The sequence below is a fragment of the Neopelma chrysocephalum genome, unplaced genomic scaffold (assembly GCF_003984885.1).
Source record: "Neopelma chrysocephalum unplaced genomic scaffold, ASM398488v2 Primary Assembly neopelma1_23b, whole genome shotgun sequence".
Taxonomy (NCBI): domain Eukaryota; kingdom Metazoa; phylum Chordata; class Aves; order Passeriformes; family Pipridae; genus Neopelma; species Neopelma chrysocephalum.
This window is the reverse complement of record NW_020897692.1, coordinates 7,349,063-7,374,231: the sequence shown is the minus strand read 5'-3', so window position 1 is coordinate 7,374,231 and position 25,169 is coordinate 7,349,063.

Sequence of the window (25,169 nt, the reverse complement as noted above, 5' to 3'; positions counted from 1 at the left end):
TCAAATTTACTTTGAAAATTGAGGCATACCAAAATTTTATTAGGTGAAACTTTGGCATTTCTTATAGCCAACTTGCACATATATATTTTTATTACTTACAGCAGTTTAAAAGTATGCTACCAATCATATGCAAAATAAGACACGATTGCAAATGTATATTTTTTACTGGGTGGCAGGAGGAACTGTGTTGTTTTCTTTTAAAAGCCCTGAATAGTGCTGCATGTTTGTTGAAGGTGGCACAGCAGAACGGGCCTCTCTGTTTATTTTCCTGTGAGTGACTGGATGCACATCCTTTGTTTGTGGTCTCCAGCCCTGACTTCAAAGAGCAGCTTCTCATACAGAATGATTACTCACTAAAGCTATCAACTGCAATACAAAAATTACATATAATGTTTGCAGCATATGTTTACAAGAAACAGACATAAATGCTGCTGAAGTGCCTCAATGATCCAGAAGGAACTTGATCTTCAGGCTTGAAGAGGCTGTTCCTGCAGCAGTCCGTGTGCAGTCACAGAGCCCAGTGTTGCCACAGCCAGTGCAGCAGCCACTCCTGACTCAGATGTAGGGACCCCTGTGCAGGGACCCCTCCCCTGTACCCAAAATTCAACCTGAGTGTGAGGAAGAACTTCTTTACTATGTGGGTGACCATGCACTGGAACAGATTGCCCAGACAGGTTGTGGAGTCTCCCTCACTGGAGATATTCAAGAACTGTCTGGATGTAATCCTGTGCCATGTGCTCTGGAATGACCCTGCTTGAGCAGGGCGGTTGGACCAGAAGGTCCACTGTGGTTCCATCCAATCTTACTCATTTTGTGATTCCTTTGCCCACACTCAGAGGCTCACTGCTTGTTTCAACACCAAAGGCACTATCAATTATGGTAAAACAAAGGTCTGATTCCTCTAATCCTTCAGCAAATTAATTAAAATCAAGGCAAAGGCCATATTTTGGAGAAAAGTAAATGCTTTTGGAACTGATGATAGAAGCCAAATCCACAAATTTAAAGAAAATACATTAATTTTTATAAAATCTCTCAGTAGACAGAAGAGCTAAACTCCCACTGACATTTCTAAACTTCATTTATCCAAGAGCGCAGCAAGATAGCCTCTGTTTAAACTAATAACAAAAGGAGTAGAAAGCTGCAGATTTGGTCTAGTTTTCTCTCAAACTGTAATGACAGTCTATGGGAATATATTCAGATGCAGTCTGAGAAGGATACTGGCTCTACTCCAAAATAACTTAATTCAGTGTACAAACACAAAGAAAGGGAAAATAATGTCACTGTGGATAAAAACCATGAAATCGCTTTATCTGACAGTGTGGAGCTTTAGGACTGAGATATTCTTGGCCAAATGCTGACACCCCTGTCACACAGGAATGAGCCTCTGAGGTACTCAGGAGCTGCAGTCTGGTGCTCCATCCTGCTGGAGACTGGGGCTGGTTACTTAGAGGAACTCACCCCTGAGGCAGGTGCTTCTCAACATGGTGAATTTCTTCCTGCAAAAACACAAAGTATAAATCAAAATAGAATTTAGCCCTGAATATGAAACCCTACAAACCTTAAGAAGTGTACTATTCAGTGGTAAAGAGGTGTATTTATAAGGAAGTGGGAAAGCACTTCCTTGGTTGTTTGGACTGAGTCCTTTCAGGAGTGCTAGGCAGACTTACATTCTTACAGACCCTCAGGATCATTGCAATTGTCTTTCCTTGAAGCAAATGCCACAAAAGTCCCTTTTACTTCCATGGGAAGAGCAAGGTCAGGGCTGAGCTGCTGCCTTCAGAGTCTGCCATGATCGACCATCTGACCAGTTCTTCTAGGAATCTGGAAATTTGTCCATTTTCACTTTTGACAGACAAAGAAACATCACCTGAAGCTAAAAAAGTTACCTCTGCTATACGGCACTTACAGTGAATTTAGAGCATGCATGTTCATGAAGCAACACTCTCTCTTTACATATTCCTTATACAATGGACTGTGAAGGTTTTTCTGACGGCTGATCCAAAGCATTTGAAGAAACAGTTCCTTTGATATTAGTGGACTCTCTGCTTAGCCCTAATGTTGCCAGGTGTGTTTGTTTAGCCTGGGGCTGGAAGTAAAGGCACTCCACAGACTTGAGAAATTTCTGCAAAATTCAGGCTTCTTCACTTATCATGAATGGACACATACTTCCTCTTGAAATAACAGAAAACTGAGTCATTAAGAGAGACATAAGCAGTATTTAGTCACTGAAATGCAGTGTTGTGACTTAAAATTTATCCCCACAGAAATTAGATCAGTTTCCAGGAAAACAAAAAAAAAAAAGAGGAAAAAAAGTAACAAAAATCATATCAACTTGCAAGTGTAGGTGAAATAAATTCTGGTGGCCTCTGGGTCTCTTGAGATAATCTCTTGTCACTTGGATCCACTGCTTGAGTATTTTCCAGTATTAGTGTTCTCTATCCCATTGTTTTGGCTCTTCTACATATTTCCACAATTTTCTTCCCCCTAAATAAAACAAAAAAAAATCAGGTCATAAAATATTTCTACAATTTAATTCAAAAAATAATATTCACTGTCTGCACAATTTGAATTTGGCCTACTTTTGAATATGCATCAGGATGCAGATTTTAATTACATGATCACATAGTATTTTTTCCCACAGGATTACAATATTTTATTTGCAAGATAACTTTTTCCCAAGTCCTTAAGTTTTCATTCATTGACTCTGAGACTGGAAGAAGGGCTGCTGCTGAGAAAAGGAAGTTTCTCTTTGTTACCTAACTACCCCAGGATCTGTTCCTCAGATTTCACTTTCCAGCCATGACTTCCTTTCCAACCCATTTCCAATTCTCCCTCCTAAATCCTTTTCTGACCTATCCTTCCTTTCTTGTTTCCATCTCTCAGACCGTGCCTCTTGCCTAAGTAGTCTCATATTTCCTTTCCATTTGCCAGTGATCCCACAGGAAACATCTTGCTGCCATAATGTGTCTTTCCACCTGGCTTTGCTGTCGTCTAGAGCTAGGTTCAGATCGGAGGACTTCCTCCTCCTCTTCCAGAGGGATTCTCTGGCGTGTGGCCACAGGAGCACAGGAGGAGCCACCAGAGCGGGGCTGAGCTGGGACAAACTCATTGCCTGAGTGGTGACACCTGTGCGGGCTGAGAGTAATGTGAGCATGCTCAGCAGCATTGCAATTGATCTTCCAATTGATCTGATGATAACTTCCTGCCTACAGAAATGGCCTTTTTCCCAAAGCTTAGCTAGTCTGGGCAAGCTTTCACAGGAGCAGACCTAATCCTAGTAGAAAGACCACATAAGAAGGGATGGGTCATCCAGTGTGGTGATACTTGAGCTTTCTCTTTTTTGAAAGAAAAAGTCAACAGTTTATTCAAGAGAAGCAGAGTTGTTTATTTTTTTCCTAGTACAATCTTGGCTATAGATATAGACATGGCCATGGATAGGAATAAGGCCATATATTTTCTTTTGCCGTAATAGATGTTCAACTGCTTATTAGAAGATTCAGCCAACTATAGATGACCATTTGTGATATTGAAATAATAGTTTTGAAGAGCTGTTAGCAATTGAAACAGGATCTTCTGTTGGGATGTGTCAACAGTCTTAGCAAATGGTAGTCCAGGTCACCCTAAATGTCATTCATGTGAATGAACTAAAAGAAACAGCCAGGAGATCCTGCTGGTAATTTCATTTATGTGTGAATTCTTCTAACACCTGAGTGAAGAGATGATGGGCAGGACCAGAGACAATCTTTACCTCCTGGCTCAGCAGAGACACAAGGGAGTCCCCTACTAAAGCAGCACAGATGATTCTTGCATCCCCAGTCTTCAAAAAATCATCTTTCAGAGCCTGTGATACTGTGGAAGCACTGTTTGGAGGGAGCACTGACTTATTTACAATCTTTTTCCATAATTTCAAACTTCTCTTTGCCAAGAATTACAAACAAATGTTTGAGAAAGCTGCATTTATGCTATGGTCTCTCCACCCTGAAACACTTGCATTAAGGTCCTTGTATAGGGTATGGCATATTCTACTGGACTTTGAAGATTCAAGCTGAGGGATGCAAATTTCACAGAAAAGAATAGAAAATTAATAGAAGTGAAGCATTCATGTGCAGCTGAAGGCTGGGTCCACAAGGATCTCCAGCTCTGCAGAGGACCTGTCACAGTCTTGGGTTTTCAGTCTAATTAAAGAGAAGCTGGAGGCTTTGCAAAAGTAATTTCTTTTGTACATACATAGCTGTTTTATGAACCAGACTCATTTCCTCAGTGTCAAATTGCATTTCAGAATGTGTCCTTGCTAAATAGAGTGAAATGTATTTCCATTTGTCATGACTGAACCATATTTTAGCCGAGGGGGAGGCAGAAGTTCCAGTACCATTTCCTGAAGTTAACAGCAGACCTGCCATTAATTTCAGTGTCCCAGGATTTAAGCAAAGAGATAACAGACCCTCAAATGGTTTTAAGTTCATTGAAATGTTAGTCCAAAATGAAGCATATGCCATTCAGTTAAGATTCACGTTTACACAGCTGAAGATGACAGGTCTAGTTTAACTGAAGACCGGAGGAGAAAATGATGCCTCCTCCTACATGATCTGCCCCCTGAAGAAAACATCTGCCTGCATGTTTAACCAGGAATGTGAACTGCTAATGTAATCTGACCTTTAGACAAAGGGAAGAGGATTGCTCCAATGTACAAATACAGAAGAGGCTAGAATGTAACATACTGTTGACTGTTTTCTGCACGTGTAGATAAAACCACAGTGAAAATATATAAAGGACTGAAGAACATGATTTCTTAGTGACTCGGCTTTCAGGCATTGAGGAGAAAATATGAGAGCTTAAGTTCAGCATGGTGTAATTCTTGGAAATTATTTGAAGTGGATCCACTGTTGTCTTTTAGTAACAACAACGAGTATCAGGGCTGTGAAATCTTGTTTCACAACCAAATTCATGCAAGCTCCAATTTAGGTCAAGGGTCAGCACTTTCTATGAGGAATAGGCTTTTGAGGGACAGACTTTTTGTAATGGTCCTTTGAGATCAAAGAGCTTTCTAGGATCTGTTTGATTAAACTTAATACTCAGTATCTAGTGTAAATGATGTGGCAGACATCAGTAGCCTTATGTCTGTGGAAAGAGAAGAAGATAGAAAAGATCAGATAGACCGGAGAGGACCCTTGTTTTTTGGGTAGATGGTGTAAGAAAGGGTATAAATTTAGTTATTTTTCTGCTGCTTAGTACCCAAACTGCAATTTGAGGCACTTTGAGGCACTTGAGGGATGCACAGTCCCCACCTTTACATATTCAAGAAATGGCTATGCACAAACCCATGGAACACCACAGGCACAAGTAGAAGACTTGACTCCTTTGGCTGGAGAGCATGCTTTGCTTTAGTAACACAATCCAGCTTTTCCAATATGAGACTCACTGCCTACATAGTGATTCACACAGTGATGTTCTTCCACGGTGTTCTTTCAGGTCTACTTTTCTGAGTAATGAGAGTTGTTCATTATGGATTTGACATCAGAGAGGCTCACCAGAATGATCCAAGTCTGTATCATTTAAAACTTCTGAGAGCAGCTGAGGCACTTGGTTTCAGAAGGGTTACTGGAGAGATGCTATCTGTTCTATGGAGTCTTAGAGCTCTGTTAAAAGCAGCCATCAGCAGCTCAGATCGGTAGTCTCGATAGGTCTGCCAGAGCCTTCCTTGCTTGATAGCACCAGTAATTTACAGGTTATTCAAAATGGTGCTGTAGTATAGACCACCTGGACGTGTTTGGTCTTCTCACACTGATGAGCTACTTAGTTATCCCATAACTGTCTGATGGTTGAGATCTTCTGTCCATCTGTCTATTAGCTGCTTACCCTGGATTTGTTATGTTTGCATACAGCTAGCATGGATTCTTTCACCTTCTGTACTACTAAACTCGGTAACTTCTGTGCTATTAAACTTTGGCCAATTTCTGTTGCAGTGGTCATCAACTTCTCTTTGAGATCCTTCTGCCTGTTGAAAATGTCTCCTCTCTGCCATCCTTCAGCTGCAGGAGCTGCAATCTCTTGCCTCACTGGTGGCATCAGGTGTGGGTGATCTGCCTAGTTCAGGCTGCCTGCACTGCCTGCACTGCCTGCAGGAGGTACAGCCCTGTTGCAGGGGATGGGGGGATGTCCCTGATGCCAGCAGAGGAAACTTGGAGCAATACACCCTGATAGACCGGCTCTACACCTATGAGAGTAGCAGTTCCCACAATAGTTCCCACTACACCATGCACCAGCTGCAGAGCTGTATATTACCCACTGGTTTCTCAGGTATTTAGCACATTCTGCATTTTTTTTTTCACATTCTCTCTAGCAACAGTCACTTCAGCAAGGATTTTCTCTGTGTGTGATTTAGCAGTGCAGAAGTCACATCCAGGTTTGCTTTTGAGCAGTTCCTAATGCTGTTACTGTAGTTACAAGCAGCAGACTGTGAAACGAGCTCTGCATTGACTTGCTCCCCTAATTGCAAAGATGTCCAAATGCCGCTTAAATGAGTGTAGAGCTGCCACATTGTCCTCTAGAAGGTGATTTGAAGTCCTTTGCTCTTCCTCTTTTGAGAAGGTAGTTGTTCTTTTTTTGTGTTTGTTTTTTTTTTCAGTGTTTTGCTTGTGCTTGAATATACTTTGAAGATTATTTACCACAAGAAGAAGGGAAAAAAAGCATAGTCCAAGTGCCGCCTGTGCTGTCTGCCTCACCACAAGTTTATCTGCTGTAAAGATTAACAGATGCTGTCAGAGCACCCTAGCATTTTAGCAGTCGTCTTCATTGCAGGAGCAATTTCTAGCGCAGAAGGCATCAAGTCAGTTTCATTCAGTCACTGGTTTTTGAATGCCTTCATTTTGCATTTCCCTTAGAGCATCATCAAACTCTTTTAAACTAGCAGTGCTCTGTTAATTTCATTAATCCAGCACATATTCAAAAATTGATTTTTCTATTTTTTATTTTTATGATTCAGTTTATAAAAGGAGAAATGGTCCATCCTTGCCACTGACTCTTGGGACAGGTGATTTTGCAGAATTTCCACAATCCCAGCAAATGCTTTGTCTGGGGGTTTAATAGGAGTTGTTAAACTAACAGCAGGTTGTACCTTTTAGCATCTATTACACTCAGTAAACCCAGCACATTTTTCCCATCAGTTACAATCTCCATGATTATACACCGCTCCAGTCTCAGTATAGGTGGGCCAGGCCTCCCCTGAGCAATTAAACAAGTTATTTTCCCACCAACAGCCAGACATATTAATGCTTTTCAAAACACACACACACAACCTCTCAGCTGCTCAGTTTGCTGCTTGCCACCCGCTGGGCCCTGTGGTTGCTCCCTGGCATGGGATTACGGTTCCGTCTTCAAAGCCAGCAGCTGGAGCTGTGACACTTGGCCCAACATCTGCACCATAAAGGCGGCACACGCTGGAGCTGCTCCCTCACCACACGCTGCACAGGAGCTCTCTGAGGTTTAGACTGCTGCTCTGGTCACGGCAGAGAGGGCAGCAATAAAGCCCCAGTGTCTTCACCACCCCAAAGCCAAAGTTTCGCTGATATGTCTATGAGGAGCGCTGATGCAGTAGAAGACCTTTCCATAGCCCATTTTGAGCATAGTTTGTGCCTGCTGCTGCTATAGCAGAGTTTGAGTGACTCCAAGGTTAGAGGTGGTGATCAGGGGGTTTAGGGGGCTCCTGCCTTGTCTCAGCACCCTGCAGGGAGCAGGAAGGGTGGTTCACCCATCAGGAGAAGTTGGTCTTTCCAGATAACTATGCTGAAGAGGTGCAGCTGGGATTTTTCAGCAAATCACACAGAACAAGAAATACAGACTGCAGTGAACATCCTCTCTGAGGACATCCAAAGGAATTAAAGAAGAAAGGTCTTTTTACTTTATTTTAGCTGTTCTTGGAAGAATGGTAGTTGGCCCATGCTGAAAGCCCATGTCTGTGTCCTGACCTTGTTTATTTTGCTAGGGTAGGCATGGTCCTAATTTTTCTATTGATGACACTGGGATGACTAAGAGATTTTTGACAACTTTAATGTAAGAAATTTCCTGTCTAGCTCAAGTGAGCTTCTGGCTGCCTGCTGCTAGATATAAATATAGCTGATAGGAAAATAAATTACTGATTTTAAAAACAAGGCATCTCAAGCTTTAGTGGACCCACTGACAGTCCCTTTTTTCATGGATCAAGTAGCTATTCAATCTTGCTTTTTACAGAGGACACCTTAAAAGTTTTTGTACTTTAAACCTCAGTGAAATGTAGTTACCACTGCAGAACAGCCTGGCAGAAGGTAATGCTACAACTTTGTATGAAGATCATATAGGAGAGTCCTTGGAACCAGTGTTCAGTGGGACACCCTGTACTGAGTAGTCACAAACTGTGTAGAATGTTCTTTCTGGAGGGAAAATTGATTTTTTAGAGGCTGGGTTTTTGCTAGGGAATTTTGGCAGTTAGACTCTCATGATTCTCCATGCTGGGAACTTTCATCAGCTACAAAAAAAATCAGAGGAATTGGCACATGGGATTTCTGTGTCCTGGAAAAAGTGTAGAATATGGGGCCTATAAGACTAGTGCTAAGTGCCACTGAAATTTCTCCTTTCATCTCCTAGACATGATAAAGATGGCGAAAGTATTTTCATTTGTGCCTCTGGGCCCAAACCTACGTGGTGAAGGACCATCCTGATTTCCCATTAGCTTCAGTGAGATTTGAGGCTGGTTAGCAAAGGGGAACCTTGCACTTGTCAAAAAGCACCTAAAGAGCAGAGGGGATCCTTTATGCAAGAACCTGATGAGAGCAAAACATTTAAAGTGTTTTAACACACTGAGATACAGTGGGGAATGCATTTGTGAAACAATAGATCTAGCAAACTGGAGATATCTTTCTCTTTTTTTCTCTTTTTCTCAATTAGTTGCTGTTAAAACATTTAACAGATGCCTAATTGACACAGTCAGAAATAGTTTTCTAATCATGTATCACTTTAATTATCCAATGGTCTTTTCAGATCTGTCATGGATACCCCATTTTATTGAGATAAATTATTTGCTATGTTTCGAGATTCTCTGCTTGAATTCTGCTTACCTTCTCATAACTTTTCCCACAGGAAGACTTTGTAAGAAACTTGGGAGGGGAGAGGAGAAGAGCAGACAGGACAGGACTTCATGCTATCTCAGCCACAAAGGCACACTTTTCAGATTTCACTTGAAAGTTGAAGTCTAAGTGCAACACTTTGTATATTAATGAATCAGCACTGTAACTCTGACCTAATGGAAAGTGTTTCATGATACATGTTACTTGGGATTTTGTGCCTGTGTGAACATCCTGCTCTCATCTGCATATCCCAGAGACATATTTGTGAGAGGGGCCTCTGACTGTGTATTTCTTGGTGCTTTGTTTTACATATATAAAATTGATTTCCAGCTTTAGTGGAAATAGTGCAAACTTTATCAATTATTAAAAAACACCAAAAAAATGTTTAAGTCAATGATAAAGTTATAATCTATGATGATACAGAAAGGATTTTGCCCAAGGTACAAGGTATTGGACTTTTCATTTTCAAAATTACGAGATTTCTCCATCCCTAAAATACTTTAATGAAAGATAAAATGTTCAGTATCTCTGAAAAATCAACTTGCAAAAGCCTAAAATGCTATAAAACAACACGAAGAAAAGGTACTTCTTGAAAATATGTTCTCTGTGTTACCTGCTGTCTAAAGAGGGCTGATCATGCAAAACATTCTACGCTCGGGCTTGAGGAGAACAAAAAACCCCTAAATCTACCCCTCTAGATGTCATGCTGTAAGGCATATCGCAAGACACCTTTAACCAGCCACGTTCCCATAATTGCAGTAACTCTTCTTTCAGTAATGTTGTCATGGCTTTAAAACAGTAGCCTCTAGGGATAGGTTAAAAAATTAAGTTGTCAAAAGCTATTTGGAGGGAATTTTTTTTTCTTCCCTCTTCTAAAATAATCTAAACTTTTTTTTTTGAAGGTAATATTGTCACCAATCACATCCACAGTTCTGGTCACTGAACGACATCCAGATCAACATTTCATTAACACTTTAAGCCAGACATCACTGTCCATGCTCTCTCCACCTCCCTAAACAGTTTCTTTGGGTTGTCATCTGTCCCCATCATCAAATTTTCCAGTTCCTCTGTTTTCACAGATCTGGTCACAAGGCTCACCCAGTCATTCATGCCCCCCTGCAGTTCTTTTATGGAAGCATTACTCTAAATGCTTATAATTTATATGAAGGATATTAATGATCTGTAAAAACAAAGACCATGTCCAAGTGTCCACTTCATGCTTGGCAACAGCTGAAGGATTTGGGGCCCAAGGACACTTCATGTTGATCTGGAATGGCCTGGGGTCTTCTATCTTGGCTGAGAACAGGCTCTTAGAAGTGGGATAGTGTGATCCACTCCACAGCATTGCTGCTGGAGAGGGAGAAAAGCTTCAGGGGCATGACAGAAGTCTATAGTGGGTAGTATCTGCTAAGCTGCACGCTGGCTAAATATGTTTAGTCAGCAACAGGTATAAAAAATAAAACTAAATTAAAGAAAATTAGATGTAACAATGAGTCTTTCCAAATCTTTACCACACCTGGTATATAGCATGTACTTTTGCAGATGATATAATTTATCCTTTATGACTACATTATAGATATACATTGGATTTGCCTTTTTAAGTAAGAGATGTTAACAGCCTTGAATAAAATTGGGACAAGCAGCGTAAACAGGATGGCATATAAAGTGTGATACGGTATGTAGCGGGCAAAGTATGTTTGAAGGTTAGCTTATTAATAAAACATGGCTGGCCTTGATTTAGTTTATAAGAAACTTAAGACATTTATCAACATCTGTCTGAACCCATTTCCAGTCTCTTTGGCCTCTGTTGTGGATAAGCTGATTAATAAAAGATGATGCCTTAGGAAGGAAACTTAGATCTTTGCAAGCAATGACAAAAGAAAATTCAGTGCTTAATCTACATATGAAAGGAAACTGGGAAAGTAAACTAGTTTACCACTACATCCCAGGATGCCAATCTCTTATAACATTTCATCTGACTTAGTTTTGGCTGGAGTCTGGAAAAGTAAGAAAGAATTCCAAAAATTAAGTGTGGAATTAATTTACAAGAAAGATCCTAGTGCTCACTTATGGAGACTCTGAAATCTAATCCCATTCCCTTGTGGCTTCCTCCTCTCAGTGTTTTTAACTTTGCAGCTTTCTGTGTTTGTTTTTCATTTGTCTCCTTGATCCTTTAGTCTTTTCTTTCCCTTAGGCTAGAATAAAGTTCTAATACCAAACAAGTGCCACACTTTGCTTATTGATAGTTGTTGCCCAATAAAATGTTGCCCTCAGAAGCCAATTAGTGAAATATGCTTCTCGTAATAACCAATAATTTGTTTAATTTTCATGCATTCTTGCCTGATAGTCAGGCAAAGGGATGCGCATGGATAGTTCCTGCATCTGGGACACAGAGACAGCCCATCTTAGCTGCGTGGTGAATGGTGTTCCCTGCACAGGCCCCTGGCACCCAAGGTATTACACTTGCCATTGGCATTTTGGCCCTTGCTGTTTACATCACAGATGTGGACTGCCATCTTTCCAGGGTGGGAAGCAGCGTGGCCACAGCAGCACGTGCCCTTCCCCAGGCTAACACATCAGGGATATCTCTGTATGTGTCCTGTGCTGGGGCCTGAGAAGTTTCTCTGCATAGCACTTCAACACTCACAGATCTCATTTAGAGCTGAAGCTGAGCTTCTCACTGCAGGCATGGACAGCCCTGAAGGAGACACTGAGGATCCATGTCTAATATTTAGGTATCGCTGGCATTCAAGGAACCTCCTCCTAACTTCACAGGTCCACAAATTTCTTCTGTTATGTGACCAGTGTTTGGATATTGGATTTTGCACCTCATCCTCCAACCTTTCTCCCAAGGAAAGCCTGAACAAGCAGTCCCTGGAGCTATTCTTCTGCCCTGCTTCAGCTTCACCAGGGTGCTGCTGCAAGGATCATGTCAATACAGATTTACCACCTTTTCCTTTAAAAAAGGGTGGCTGCAGATGCCTTGCCCTCTGGGAATTATCTCTGGCCTCTGACAATCTTCAGGCAGAAAGGGAGAAATTACAGAGCGAATATCCAGTTCAGTGTTTTAACATATGGGTGAGGTAGCCAAGCACTTCTCTCCTTAAAACTTCATGGCCTGGAGTACCCTCCCATGAGCAGTGGGCATTTGAACTCATGTCTCACTTCCCAGAGATGGCTATGCTAACCTGTATAACACCAAGGAAAGAGAAACATATTTTGTGGCTTCTCATTCAACTCTGGAAAAGATTCTGAATTTATCAGAGACAGCAGTCATTTGAACAAAACAGGCCAGAAAAAACCCAAACCCATAGGCTTTCCATAAGAAAAATATGTAGATGCCAACCCAATGGGAATACTGAACATCATGAAAGCTGAGAGGGGAGTGACATTTCTCTGCAACCTGGAAAGAACCCATAAATGCCAGTGAAGGGGGACATGTGTTACCGCTGCGTTTCATTCTTACTGTAAATCTTGCCCTAAGAGGTTAACAGTGGCTTGTAACAAGGTATTTCCCTACCTACTTATATAAACTTTTAAACTAAAAATTACACGAAGTTGCAGGACAAATCCAAATTTTCTAGAATGGTGCATTGACAGATGCAAATATAGACCCTCTTTCCATGACAGCTGAGAATTGAAGACTGCTGCATATTTCTGCAGGGTGGGAGATCAGCTTTGGAAGGCCTATTTTATAAGGAAATATCTCTGGATGCCATTTCATCCTTGGAAAAAAGAGTTTGTTCCTTGGGGTAATTTTAAACGATACTGAAAGCTACTTTAGATTAACTTGGATTTAAACAGACTAAGCAGACACTGTGGAAAGGACACACTGAGCCAGATCCTAACTGGGTTAAACTGCCATGGTGCTCTCAAAGACAAAAGTCTCACAATTAGTACCAGCTGAATATCTGGCCCATTGCATTTAAAGATCATGTCAGGGACCACCTACCTTCTAACATGGCTTATAAAAATGGTTGAAGACATCTAGAGCCTGTTCTGCTAGCTGGAAATTCCTAGTCTGGGTTCTGCACCAATGAAAGCAACAAAACATAGATTCTGAGTCCAACATCCACTCGTCATATTCAGCATATACCTGTGAGGATTCCTGCCCAAATATATGAGCTTGTATATATCAAAGATTTGGAGTATTGTCCATATAACTCAGGTTCCAACTTGCTCAGGATTCAGCTAAAAAACTGATTTATTATGGAACAAATAGGGTAATGTAATTTTTTTGAAATGTGGCTGTAATCACTCTTAGAGCACACCACACCACATGATCAAATCCTTTGATAGCAAATACCGATAGCACAGTCACGTGCCCTTCGTTACAGTTTTGAATTACATTCCTAGTATATTTCTCCACACTCTGTAGAAGCAGCAGAGTTATAACATTGGCTCTCATTCTGCATTCTTACCGGTCAAGATCATTCACTGACTCCTGGATGTGAGGATCAATGGTGGTGGCCATATGGCTTTGGAATTATCTGTTGTCTTTTCCTTAATGGCATTGTGGCTTTGTGTTTCCCCAGCAATGATTAATAGGCACAAACATGCCTTACACACATGGTGATAGATTTAGATGAACTTTGAATTTTCATGGCTTTCTTCTCTCGTTTCCCCCCGCCTCCCCACCCTCCCTTTTGCTTTTCAGGACGTGGGTAGACAAAGAGTGATTCTGCACTGAGAAAGTGAGAAGCAGGTCTTTGACAAATATTCATCTCTTGAGGACATGGTGTGATTTGATCAGCAAGGCTAGATGACAGACAGATACCCCATCTAGATGTCCAGGGATAATTATGATACTTTCCCCCAGGAGGACTATCTGACTATCTAAGCACCATTTACAACAGGCAACCCCATGCTGGAGAACAACAAATGCCTCCAAATGTCTCTTGCTGTTAATCGTGGGAAAAGGGTGTGCAGTGGTAAGTTAACCCCATACTCTGATCCCCATAGCTCTAGCAACCAGGAGGTACTGCACTGAGGGAAGCAGAGTTTCTTTCCCTGCCACAGCTAATGGAGGCATGTCATGTCCCAGGCCTTTTTCCTGCGGTGTAGGGAAGGGACTGATGGACAGACTTCCCTGGAATTTTCCAGTGGAAAGTGTGGGGTGAGCACTGGGGTGAGCACTAGGGTGAGCACTAGGATGAACACCAGGAGTCGATATTACTTGGGAACCCAGAGTATATTAATCATTGACTAACAAATCACAACCTGTCCACTAGGCTGTTCTTGCCTACCTCAAAACTCAGATAAAAAAGCTGTTTTGTTAACCCTTTTATTAATTGAGGCAAAACTGTATGGCATTAACATAGAGTCCAGTGAGGAGTGGAGAAGGATGGGGCACACGAAAAGGTATCATAGGACTGCGCCTGAAGTAACCATGGCCTATGTATTGCTGTTACGGGGTCTGAAAAGGTCATCTCATCTTGAACAAGAAACTAGGTAGTTCTTCCACAGTAATTCACAATTGCAGAACCTGGACTCAGGAGTCCCTTCCCATCCTGTGTGATTTTTCTTTTTCTTTCCTACCTTCTGGATTGATTAAAATGGTTGGAATCCATGAAAAAACAAAGAAACCCACAGTTTGTGTTTGTATCCCCTCAAGGGTTACCAAATTAATAAAAATTACCTCTCTACATCTGCCTTGAGAAATGTTTGTGGTGCAGGTGGTGGGTGGATGGGAGACAACAAAAGTATGACATGCGTTGCTTTGCCCATTTGCTCTTCCCCTCTGGTCTTGTCACACTATTAAACATAGGATACTGGGCTGGACAGGCCCTTCATCTCACCTGCTACAGCTGTTCTCATGTTTGTAAGTGTAGTGGTTTGAACCAGGTTTTTCCCCCTAGAGCTAAGAAAGTGGTAACCCCCAAGGGGGTGGTGACCCTTGGGGTTTGACCCGATCAGCGCTCCTGCAAAATATAAACATATCACTGGGCCAGAAAAGAGAGGAGTTGTAGTTGTTGGAGAAGAAGTGGCCATGTTGTAAAGCCACGAGGAAGGGGCCCGGAGCCCCACTGGGGGCTAGGCCCCCCCCCCCAGCCCCTTGGCTGGGGCTGCAGGGACTTGGAACAGTGTTAAACTGGGCTAAGTACCTGTAGTTGGAAAGCTGAAGGAGTTTTCTCCACCGTGAATGGGCAGCGGCAGGAGAAGCAGCAGAACATCACTGTCTGGAGGAAAAGCAGCGGCACAGAGCCAAGAGATAAGAGAAGCAGCAAAACAAACATGCAGCAAAACAGACAGAAAAAACTTCTGCGAGCCGAGAGAGAGAGAGAGAAAAGCAGCAGAGAGAACTAAAGTACTACAGAGTTTGTTGGGGTAAGAACTGCAAAACTCCCCCAAACTTCTTTGAGATCCCTCCAAAATGGAGGGGGTGGACTCCTAAATGCAGTTGGTCCTGAGAGCTCAGCCAGGACGAAATGTGTGAGAGAGGACCTTGGGCCCTCCCTTGCTGCAGCTTCAGAGAAGCTGGCAGCCATCTTGAGGCAGAGCACAGAAGCTCTGCAAAGGGGCTTGAATCCCCTGAAGATACCAGGCTGTCATGAAGGCTTCTGCACTTCATCGACATGACCGTGGTGGAACAACCTCTGTCTGGGGTAACACAGCCCACGGAAAGACCCTTCGCCTGCGTCGAAGGGCCAAGGGGCTTGGAGACCCCCTTGTGTGTACTGGCAGAGAGCCAGCAACTGCTGCATGGAAGAGAGGAAAAGACACTGCTGCCCTAGAGAGACTTGCTGCTCATAAGTGGGACGGATCTTTTTTCTTCTTCCCTCCTCGACTTTTATTTGGAAGGGAGAAGAGATTTGATCCATTGTAAATATTGTATGTCATGGTAGAGTTAGTTGAAATTGTATGTAGTGTATTATACTATTTATTTATTTGTACAGTATTGTAATATATCCCTTTCCCCCCATTTTGAGTCTCGTGTGGTGTCTGGAAACCCATCTCACACTGGGTTGAGATGTGGGAGGGGGGCTAGAACTAGGGAATTGGACTTTGGGGCTCTGAAACCATGACAGTAAGTTATGGGACTTCAAGCATTTAAGAAATCCAGAAAGAAATGGCCTGTCGCCTAAGTACCATGTGGGTTTTGTTTTCATCTTAAAAAAAAAAAAAGAAAAAAATCCAAGATGTTCACAAGAAGTAACAGAAATTTTTCGAGAAAGCAACTTCTAGAATGTATCAGATTTGAAGGGATTGGTGAAGTATTATATGCAATAACTGTTTTAACACTTTCCAGGTTTTTCACCATAAAATTTAGGTTGCAGCAGATTGGACAGAAGATGGGACATCCTCTGAGATGTTAAAAGAAAAAAAATTATGGTCATCTCCTGGAATTGTAGAAGTATCTGTTTCAGGTCAGAAATTTTCAATATTTTCACAGGTTTCAGGAAGCTCCAGAAATATCAATAGCAAATGGAATCTACATCTTCTATTGAATTTAAGTTTTCGGAGGCTGCACACAAGCATTTCTAATCAGAAAACCTAAAGCACTATGTATTGAAAAACATCTTGACAGGAGTAAAAAATGCAACCAGAACATGGCAGCTGCCCAAAACAAGGCAAAGACCTATGAAACTTCTGGACTTTTTGTGATGTTATTGAACACAGATGGTCTGTTTGACTTAACAGAATGAAGAGTACAACATTCAACTCAGTCATCACTCTCTATGCACTCTATTCCCAGTGATAGGTTACTCTGGTAGTCAAGGCAGTGTCCATGCCAGAGCTGAAAAACTACCTTTGGATCACTTCACAGCCAATGAGGATGTACTTCCTCCTTTTTTATGGGCATTGAGTGGGTTGGAGCAGAGCAGGGGATCGGACTTTAACATAGTTCATAGGGATCCAGCTGCTACCCTGTTGTACTAGAGGAGAAATTTGTCTTGAGGTATGAGGACAGAGGTGACTGATACACAACAAGGGAAAAGAGAAACCTGTAGACCATAAGATGACATTAAAATGTACTTGCCTGTGAAATGTTTCCTTAGATGAAATTTAAGCTAATAGTTCAGAAACTTACTGTTTTAACCACTTTGACAGCACATAGAGGTCTATTTTTTCCTTTATTAGTTATAAGTTCTACTAGACATAAATACTTACAGGGAGTAATGTGTTATGAGAGTGTCCTAAACAGCAACAAAACCTCACACTCTGGGATCAGGCTAGTGCATAGGCTGCTGGATGCCACATGGTGTCAGGGGGTGAAAGGTCAAAAACTGAACATTTTTACATTTAGCTAATTTTTTTTTTAGGAGACAGTAATGTTTGCATGCACATAAGCATTCTGGTAGGTTCGTGACCTCAATTCCAGCCAGGGAAAATACAAATCTTTCATAGTAATTTGGAGTTTTCACAGTTTATAGAGAATACATTGAGGACACAAAAGTTTTCTTGGAACAATAACACAAGACGGCAACATGGAGACCAAGAGGCTAGCTCTGAGGAAACAGAAAAAAAATTGCAACATTTGGCACTTTCCCTGTGATATAAAGTGCATGTTATTCTCATTTAGTAGAGAACTGACTTGAATAATAGAGATTTTTGTTAGTACATTCTGCTTTGCAGTGATTGTAAAAGTGTTTGCTGCATTTGCTTCTTAGATGCCGTAGCTCTCTCATTTCACACCTTTCTCCAGATTTAATCTCTGCAGAATTATTTATGTGGCAATATTAGATTCAATTTACAAATTATAGCCTGCTGCAAAATGGAGCCATTCTTCTCCCTAGAGGTACCAGCAACAGTTACATTAATCTTCTTTTAAAAAATTATTCAGGGGCTTTCAACATGCTGCCAAGAGCTCCCTCCCAGATTCCTTTGTAGTCCTGTTTTTAATTGTAAGAATATCTGCAGAAAATATAACATGTAAGGCCTGGATCCCAGTAGAGCTCCATGCTGGCAGAGGTCCTGTAGTGAGCACCAGATGGGTGGATTTGGGTTTATTTTATCTCTTCCAGCTCAGTCCTGTACGTGGAACCTGACCTTGGAAGGCGGTTCATTGCTGGGTCACTGAGAAGGTCTTGGTGGGGCTCCAGTGGAAGGGGTGGCTGCAGAGACATCGCTACGAAAAATGTGGAAAAAGCCATGGCACCGAGTGCTTGGACATCTTGTACCTGCCTCTGCTTGTCCCACACTGCAGAGACACCCAAGGCTGCTCAGAAAAGCTGCTTCACAGGAGGTTTGCATGGACTGTGAGGTGCACCACAGGGATCATCCAGAGCACCACAGGGATCATCCAGAGCACCACACTAGAGTTCTGCCCTTCATGCCACCTGCCCCATGAACTGACAAAAGGTCCTGTGGTGTGCAGTGTTGGGAAGCCTCAAGTTTGGGGCAAGTGCTGTTCATACCCCAGTAGTCTTTTTTCTCTGTGAGCCTCACACAGACATTCCTGATCCTCCTCCCTCTGCTCCAGCTGTGTCTTGGGCTCCATGACCTACTGACAGCTGACAAATCATTGGCTTTCCTAACAAATCCCTGGGAACACCATCTGCCTAGAACTAGGAGCCAGGCACGAGCCAGCAGTGAGACAATTACCTGTCCTGTCTGGAGCCAAGATGGCCTATTTGGGTGAGTCATCATGGTTTGCTGAACATAGGAGGTTAGATGAGATGAAGTCATGGTCTATCCTGCCCTTTCTTTCTGAGGTGATGGCATTCTTTTGAATCATCATTCTTCTGTTGATGTCAGGAGTCCACCAATGTAAGCAGCAGCTTCGTTGACAGAACCTGTGCTCTGGGTCAGGTAGTGTGATGAGGAAGAAAGTACTTGGTCAGCTCACAAGGAAGAAAAAAGTGGGTTTACTAGACCCTCACAGTTGGCATCGGGCCCTGACATTGTAAGACAGGTCTTTCCAAAATCTCTTCCAGAACATTCTCTATGGAAGCAGCTCCCAGGTGTTTGTGTGGTTTTGCCCAAAATTGGTTCTTATAAGCTCTGCCTCCTCAGAGCCTGCACAACCTGAGCTTTTAATCACCTCAGGCTGTACCAACCAGCTGCTTCCTCCCATATACATTGTGTAGGGGAAAAGAGAGTAAACCCCACATAAGACAAGAAATGCTTTCTATAAATATACATGAGATATGAAAGGAATTTCTGTGAATCCATTACTAAATGTTGATGGTTAAACTCCTAGTAATGAGACATTATGAGACAGATGCATTCAATAAGTATTTCTGTTCTGGTGGACCAAAGCCGGAGGAAGTATGAGTATCATATGATGCTGATTAAATATTTTCTGATCTAACAGTAAATTGGGAGAATGCAGGTCTGCTCAGCTCTTTTAGCTTCAGCAAGGCTGGATTAACTGACCCCAAGACTTCTTGAGGCAGCAGCTAAGGAACTTTTTCTTTAGGCAGGTAGTGAATGCTATAATAAAAAAGTGAGAGGGACAACCCAAATAAATATAAGCTGACTAGCCTGGCTTTTATTTGGGAGTGGCATATAGGAAATGGGGTATACTGAAGGCAGAAGTAAAAAATCTGTGCCAAGTACTATGACTTCAGGAAAGCTGAAACTTGTCCAATCCATCTGATTTTATTAGTAGAAAAATAATTTCAAGAAATGGAAGTCTGACAAATCAGTTATCTGATTGCAAAATTTCAAGAAATAGCATTTTTAAAAGTACCTACCAGACTTAAACATAGATATTTTATGGGCAATTATCAATGGGTGGTGACATTCTGGAAAGGAAACCACTCTTTTCTCCTTTCCACCTAACTAGATCTTCATTTAAGTCACAAATATCGCATAAATGATTGCTAATACATTTTTTGAGTGACACATTTGGAAGCAGTAAAGATGACAGTACTCTCATGAGTGAAGGTGATCTGTCTCACTTCATAAGCTAGGTCTAACCAAATGCAGCCAAATACAGGTTCATATTTAGAAACAAAAGTGTATAAGCTATATTTACAGTATGGGGCCCTGCATCACAGGAAGCAGAAAAGGACTGTGGAAATTGTTACAAATAATCAATTATCCATGAATTCCTAAAATAGTTTTGTGGTTAAAAAGGCTAATATGATCATACGCAGATACAGATGAGGTCTGGGAATGGGAAGGACATATTCTGTCTGTGTAAGGCAGAAGTAGGACCACTGTTGTAGTGGCCTCTGGAGTGGATAGAGAAGCCAAGTAAAGAATAGTTGAAGGATCAGGATCTTCATGTAAGACATTTGTTCCATGACTATTTCATGATGGATTACCCCAGAAAATAGCTTCCAAAAGGATTTCCATGAAACAGCAAAAGATCATGCAACTCCTCTGCTGGATCCTTCCTCAAGTCATGTTTTCTGGATTAGGTTCCAGGGGAAAACAGTAGGGGTTGCAGCTTTCTGAAGTGAGTTTCATGTTGGATACCTGCCTGTGTGCTGTGACATGCTGCCTTGGCTAATAAATGGTGACCTGTGTGGTTATACTGGTCAAATGTTTTCTCAGCCAGAACAATTCCCAGCAAATCAGCAGACTCCTTTCACAGTGCCCATCTGACAAGAACCGGGTAGTGCACAGATGGTTTAGATATAAAAAAGAATGCTGCATCAATGCTGAATGTGTGAAATGTTTCAATTATTCCTAAAATATTTTTAACATGTTCCAGATTTATCAGGCAAAATGTTTAGGAAGTAATTGGAGTTTATTCTGTTTTTCATTTTAGTTCAGTATATTATAATAAGCACATGTTCAAAGTACATTTTAGGTATCACCAAATATTTATAAAATGTCTATAGGTGGAAATCCCAAGGTCACTGCAGTAGCTTCATTTTCCAGTTTGTTTACAGGAAGATCAATCACTAAAACCTATAGCTTTTTTGCAGTTGGAATCCTTTTGCACCTGCAGAGATAGTGGATAGCCTATTGGTTTTACTTACAAATACGACTAAACCGTCTTTGATTGCAGAAACTGAATTTAATTCACCCTTACATTATTGCCTGGAGCAATAAAAAACTTCTAAGGACATTTCCAAATAGATACGTATGTCTGATATTTAGTATCTGGTCATTTTACTGGCATTTCATAATTAAAAGATGAATTTAATAAATGCCTATCCCAAGTGATGTTATCTGGGAAATAAAAAAGAAGATGGTATTATGCTCTCTGAGGTGGACCCTGGGCTTTTGCAATGGGAACTAATTGATCCGTTGCAACCTTTGCTACCTGTTTTGTGAAACACTGGCAAGGCTTGGAAACACTGCCTACCAGGGAACCTTTGCCACTTGTTTTAAGACAAAACCAGGCTTCTTTCTGCTAATCCTCTTGATGTCCCTGGAGATTTCAGGGGGGAAAAAAGCAACACATTTTCCTAACCTGAAGTCTGGAAAATATTGCACTTTGTAATTCCACATTTACTGTAAGTGAGCTCATTTTATTTTGGTGGTGGTTTTTTTATTTTATTTTATTTTTTTGGTTGGTTTTGATTTTGTTTATAATTATATCCAAAGTTCTAGCCAAGCAAATCTTCTTGACATAGGAAAGTCTTGTATCAACTAAGACATAGCCTGGATTTTGTGCATTTCTGCCAAGACCGACCTATCTGTTCCACCCTCACCCTTGTTGTTGGGGACAGGTTTGTTTTCCTTTTCAGCTCACAGAGTAGTTATAGTGGTGGTGGGATGAGAAGAGGGACATATAGTGCTCTGAGAGCAGAGCTCTCTGCTGGTGGAGACTCCCTTCCAGTGCCAGACTGGCAAAGAAGCAGCTGGTGCCAATCACAGAAATAGCTACAAACACACTGGCTGAACTACAGCTCCCAGATTCCCAAAAAATGCCATCATGTACAAACACAAGCACATACTGTCCTTTTTCCAATTAAAACCACAAGTTTGTGCAGTTTCAACAGGTAGTAGAGTGCCCAAGGAAACATTATGAAAGATCAAAGCCTTGGGGTTTTCATTCTTTGCTGCTCTCTCCCCCCCTCCCGCTCTTAATAAAAATGTTAATTCAGGTCTGTTACAGGATTAACTCCAATCCCAAGCAAAAGCTAGACATTCTTGGCACTGACTCTCTACCGCTGCTGTCTTACTAAATACTGACATTTCTTAAGGAAAAACTATTTTCTCAATTACAATTTTCATTAAAAATATTTTATTTTATAAAGGCTGATCTGAAATATCCTTTTGATCTCCTCTACAGTTTATTTTATGTATTTAATCTGCTGGAAGATCCTGATTGTCAACCTTTCCGTCTACCTTAGTGCTGCCCCTTTGTACGCCCCTTCTGCATGTTCACCATCTGCAGGCTTGGAAGCAAGGAGAGCTGGGGACAGTAAATGACTTGTGACACTGGAAAGATCTTACATCTGATGGTGTTACACCTGAGATTAAAAATAGCCTATGTCCATGATGATGTGAGAGTTCTTGTTCACTTTGCATCACTCACAGACAGTAATGGCAAAAGCTGTAAAATGACATTTCAGAAAAAGGAGGTCAGTGAAACAAAACAACAGGTGAGTTTATTTATCAGTGTTAGTAATTCCAGATTCCAGCTCATGAAGCCAACAGGTGTGGTGTATATTGAGAATGTCTACATAAAAGATAGTGACAAATTAGTGCAAAGAAGTTGGATACAGCTAGATTTTTCCGCCTTTTAGTTTGACTGATAGAATAAAGATCTTAGACAGGCTTTATATATAGGCTTTATATATATGATGAATGATATATACATCATGAAGGAGTATAATCAAGATATGGTAAAGAGTGTTTCAAACATAATTCAGGAATATAAGGTCATAGGAATTTAAAGAGTAGACTTTTCTGATTTTTTTTTTCTCTTTTCTACACCTATATAAATTAACACAAACTGTTGCAGGGCCATGGATTAAAATTAATTTTAAACTAATCTCAGGCCTAAATTAAGAAAATCAGGAATTTTACTTACATGAAGAATAACTACAGTTTGAAATATGCAGATCCACACTATGTGAAAGAAAAGCCGGCTCAGGGGCATGGCTGTTAGTGTGCCCATGGGAATCCTGGTTCCAGTCCAGCTTCAGCAAAGATTTCCAGTGGGACCTCAAAGATGCCATTGGGAATAGGACTAATCACAGAATCACAAAATCACAGAATATACTGAGTTGGAAGGGACCCACAAGGATCATTGAGTCCAAATCCCGGCCTTGCACAGGACCATCCACAAGAGTTACACCATGTCCCCAAGAGTATTGTCGAAACACTTCTTGAACTCTGTCAGGCTTGGTGCTGTGACCACTTCCCTGGGGTGCCTGTTCCAGTGTCCAGCCACCCTCTGGGTGAAGAACCTGTTTCTAATATCTAACCTAAACCTCTCCTATCTCACCCCACTGCAGCAACAGAAAGTTCAGGTGTTTAAGCAAGAGTCTGCGTTTTTTCTGCAGTTAAATGGAAAGGGTCACTCTTAGTCTAAGATTGGACTCTTCATTTTCAAGTGGCATTAGTTAGACATGGTGAATCTGGGTTTGAGAGCACAGTTAGAGAAGCAGCCAGAGCAATACCAGTGTGGGCATTCCTTGTGGGATCAGTGATCTCAAACTCTTCTACTGAGCACTGCAGCAGCAGCAGAACTGCAACTAGGGAGTTTAAACCTGTATGCATTAGAGAGTGAGCATGTGCATACATAGATGCGCATATATATATCTCTGTACATATACATGTAAGTTCATATGTGTGCATACATGTGCTCATAAACATACACATATGCACATATACGTGTGTATATATATACACACACATCTGTATATAGACATGGTGGCTTTACTGCTATACTGTATTGCCATATCTGAAGTCTCTCTGTACCTTGTCTGTAAAACACTGTCTTAGTTGGGTTTTGGGGAGGAATGTGCTGAAGGTTGTGAAGGATGAAGCTACTCTTAGGTGTCACTGAGACACTTGAGCTGTATTCAGAGCCAGAACAGCCCCAGTATCGGGGGATAAGGATGGTTGGTTGCTTCTGCCCAGCCTGCTCTCAATGCAGGACCAGTCGATGCCCACCACAGCCCTTTTCTGCCTGTGGAAGCAGCGTGCAGAGTCTGAAAAAGGAAGCAGCCTCAATGTCCTCGATTCAAAGCTGCATCCAAATAGCTCTGACAATAGAAACATTTTGTATGAGCAAGAATTAGTCACATGTTTTCTGATTGCAAGATCAGGCATTTAATACAGCCTTTAATGTAATACTTCTAAACACCCATAAGTTTACTAACTGCACCCTGCTGAGACTCACATTAACACTTAGTAAATAGACTATTCAGAAAATGGCATGGCAAGAGTTACACCTCCAAGTAATATTCTATAGAGCCGCATACAAATTGTAACCATATTTTCATAAGTGATAAAATGTTTTATCCTCTTCTGAAAAATAAAGGCCATAAAAGCCAAATGCAGTTCAATATAACAAAAGAAAGAAAGGATATAGCTAGTTGGGATTTGAAAGGTTTTGATTTCACTTTGTCAAGCCCGACACTTATATGAGAATTGGGCACCTAAATACCTTTGTGGGTCTGGCAAGAAGTTCTCAGCCACAAAGTAAGGAGAGGGAAATGGAAGAAAATTCAAAGTTGCTAATGTGTGGTTCTACTTTAAGAATAGCTAAGTGAAACTGGCACCACTAAGAAGTTGGTGAGATTCCTGAGCCCTGAGCTTATACCATCTGCCTTGCTTGCTTAAGTGATGAAAAGCCCTTCTTATAAGGCTGGTTCTAACTATGCCAGCATGAAAAGGATGTTCCAGGTTCCAGTCCATTTCACTCATATGGCCCTTTTTGCTTGAATGGCTGTGACAGAGAGCTTCGTTCCTTCAGCAAAGCCTTTATCCCTCCTAAAGCAAACTAGTGAAAAATGAGGGAATGTTAAGGAGAAAAAAAACTGGGTTTTGCCAACACAAGGTTTTGAAAAAGAGTATCTTTCACTGAGCAAACCACTTTAAAAGAACACCAGTGATATAACTAAGAAAATATGGAAAGGGAAAAGTTAGGAAAACTCAAATATTCCCTCTTTTCCACTCATATATATTAAAGGGTTAAAAATCTCAAGTCATATAAGCAAAATACCCCAAAGCATGGCTTTGACTAAAAAGGAATTTAAAAAAAAAGAA